The 3,269-nt window shown below is 35.2% G+C and overlaps 1 long non-coding RNA gene across 1 annotated transcript; it reads left to right on the top strand.

Moving 5' to 3' along the window:
- Nucleotides 1-272: 272 nt before the first annotated feature.
- Nucleotides 273-2,992, top strand: LOC120443381. The gene is made up of 3 exons (XR_005615398.1): nt 273-510; nt 1,688-1,714; nt 2,967-2,992. It is a non-coding gene; the product is annotated as an uncharacterized LOC120443381 (long non-coding RNA).
- The last annotated feature ends 277 nt before the right edge of the window (nt 2,993-3,269 follow it).

The following is a 3,269-nucleotide window of genomic DNA, read 5'->3' as shown; positions in this document are numbered from 1 at the left end:
ACAGCATATTAAATGATACTAAATGATACTGTGTGCAGGTGATAATATTTTTAGGAAGCAGAATTTGAATGCAGACCAACTGAAATGTTGAAGCCTACAAATATATCATCCAAGCTTTCATTTATGATTGTTCATGCTTTTAAATTAAACTTTATCAATTTGATAAAGTGTGCAGTGCTAGGTGTAGCAAATCATTGCTTATTAAATCTGTGTTATCTAATAGCACCAAACTAATAGAGCTATCACATAACTGAGAAACTTGTGTGGCTTATTACAAATGGATGAAACCACATTTTACCTTAATGAAGACAGTAATCTTTAATAAGGTGTAGAAAAAAAGAGGTGAGTTGTTTGTTGCTGTGGTAAACAAAGAAGTGTACTGAATCTTTTGGACTACACAGATTGATGTAGTATTGATTGTGATGCTGATCTGAGTTGTCTCATTCTGTATTTTTGTGCTTTGTCTTTTGTTACACAGAGTGAACGAGATCTTTGGTTTTGCCTTTGCTGGTAAGTAAACAGTGATTGTAACTGAAGCAGTATGAACCTGGCATTGCGTAGCACATTTGGCAACTTAAATACAGTTTGACCTTTTGTGATATGTTTCCATTTACTGATTGGCAAACACACAGGATTTGTGACCTGTAGCAGCAAAGCCCCCACACAGGACCCTCTGACTCTCCCTGAAAATGTCCCTGAAGTTTAATAGCCCATTTATGTATGATTTAAATTTCTTATGGCTTATCAAATCTAAACATAACTAAATGTCAGATGTCTTTATACAGTTGTTCATTTTCTCCTTATGTTTGTGGATTTAAGTAGCAGACAAAACAATTAAAGTGTTTTAGGGGAGTCAGTATAAGTGGTTGCTCAAACACTTAAGAGCTGCACAGGTATTGATTTATATTGTCTCTCAAATTCTGATGTATTACATTAAAGTCAGAACATTGTAGAAGTATTTTGCCTGACTCGGTATAAGTAATAGCTTTAACAGTAATAAAAACGAAGAGAACCAGAGGTGTGAGTGGACATTGTTAGGTACATTACAGCCAGTGTGTCTAATTAGTTTATTACTTATTTAGTGAATATAATGTGTTTTAAAATTAGATAGAAAAGTTGCCAAAAGGTACACTGCAAAATTCATAAATATTCCTAGCAACGGTACAATGAAATGACTTTTTAGTGTAATATTTTAAGACATTTAATTTTAATTACAAAACATGGTGCACCTCTGCTATTGTAACATGTTAATATTTAAATGTATTTTAAGATTTACATATTCATGTCAGACATGATGAGGTTTTCTGTTGCTTCTGATTTATATAATTACTTTGTAGCTAACATTTTTAAAAGTTTGGGTTTTTCACACTTTATTAGCACTGACCTGTTGTAGAAAATGTTGGAGCCACAAGGCTTCTGTGTAGGAAATATTTGGTATATCCTGCACTTGTGCCAATTGATGGCTATTCTTTGCATTTCTGTAGTAATGAATGCTTTTATTACACATGCCATGTGAGACGCTGCAGTTCATTTATCTCCTCTTTACACTACAGTAAGCTCATAAAGCCTTAAAGTAATTGAGGATTTTACTAGTTAATTTGTGTCACAGTAAATTGGATTGTGTGTGAAGAGGCTCCACAGTCTGAATCATCAAACAGTGATCTGATGAATTGTTTCCTTTCTCTAGACTGCTGATCTGATCGTCTCAAGTCTGGTAAGTAAAGGTTTGTCTGATGTGCAGTGCTGGGAAATGTTTCTCATTATATGAGATTCAGTTTAGTGCTGTGAGTCAGCACAGCTCTTGGCAATTATCAAATAATAGAAAAGTCTATGAAAATATTTCCAGACTTACAAATCTCTCTTATCATCATACTACATTTTTAATTAGGCCCTAATATCGGCCATGCTAAGTTTATTGTAGATTTAGCGGGTGTGTATTAAACATGCCCCATATTTGACTGAAATATGTAGAAACTGCTGTATAGGAGTCATCTGTCTCCAAATTTTTCATTTTGCCAAAAGTCATACTGAGTAAATTATTTTTACTTTTATGTTAACGGCTCCCCAGACATTATGATATAGTGTTGTACCAGGTAAGTACACACAGAATCGGGAATTTGAGACCTTTGGGCATTTAGGAACATGTGAGTTGAGTGCATGTGAAGTGTTTAAACCAGGTGGTCTGAAACTGTCTGCTCTGACTTCATTGTGTGGGTTTAGCTTGACCATATAATGTTTACAGTAAGTTACTGTAGCACCACATCTTGGTTTACAGACTCTGTTTGTTTTATTGTGTTAATAGAATGCAAAATGTCCTTAGAAATGTTCCACCACCATATGTTAAACATTTTCATTCAGTTGAATCTAATAATGTACTGTACAACTCTTCAGGGTGTAATGATATATATGTTCTGTATTTTTCGGACTGTAAGGCGCACTAAATTCTAAGGCACATTAAGTCAAACAAAACAGATAAGTCAAACTTTATTCAACTCATTTACAATAACTCTCAAAATTGTTCAGTTGTAAGACATAAAATACAGAACAATTCACTCACTTTTCAGGATTTGTGTATTGATGAATGTGGATTGATCAGTTTGAAATCTGCTTCATAAGCATGGCTCTCAACAGGTGCCAGGCCCTTATATACACACACACCATATTATGTTGAAGCACAGTACTAATTACTCTACGAGGGTGCTGACTATGGTAGCCATGCTCCAACAATACATCAAGTGGTGCTGCTTTGTAGCTTACCAAAGTCATACTAAAACATTTGACAGATGCCATGAGTGCCGTGTACCACATAGAATTGGTTTGAAATCAGTAAACACAACCATACATAAGGTGCACTGTCTATTTTTGAGAAAATTAAAGGCTTTTAAATGTGCCTTATAGTCTGAAAAATACAGTAAAGCCAGCTTTATTGGAAGTGTGTCTAATTCCACTTTCTTTCTGTCTTACAGGTGACCTGCTGCAGAAAACCCTCTCCTCTATCATTAACAAGCAATTCAGTCTGTCCTATCACTCTCCCTCTCCCTGCTCCATCTTTTTGACAAGCCATTCTATCTTCTATCATTTCTCCGCCATGAGCTCTATCTAAGTTGACAAGCTTGAACCTGAGTTGAAACGCAATCCTGTGACTTGAAATCAAGTTTTACCAGAATCTAAGTTTTGGAATTGAAGTTACCAGAACTTCGTCAATCTGTTTTCAGAATTCTGAGAGATCTCCGCCTCACTGCTCCATCTTTCCTGTCGTTAAACTCTCT

This window comes from Oreochromis aureus, linkage group 13, assembly GCF_013358895.1.
Source record: "Oreochromis aureus strain Israel breed Guangdong linkage group 13, ZZ_aureus, whole genome shotgun sequence".
NCBI classification, from domain to species: Eukaryota; Metazoa; Chordata; class Actinopteri; order Cichliformes; family Cichlidae; genus Oreochromis; species Oreochromis aureus.
The sequence above is the reverse complement of the archived record's forward strand: the minus strand, read 5'-3'. Positions and strand labels throughout refer to the sequence as shown.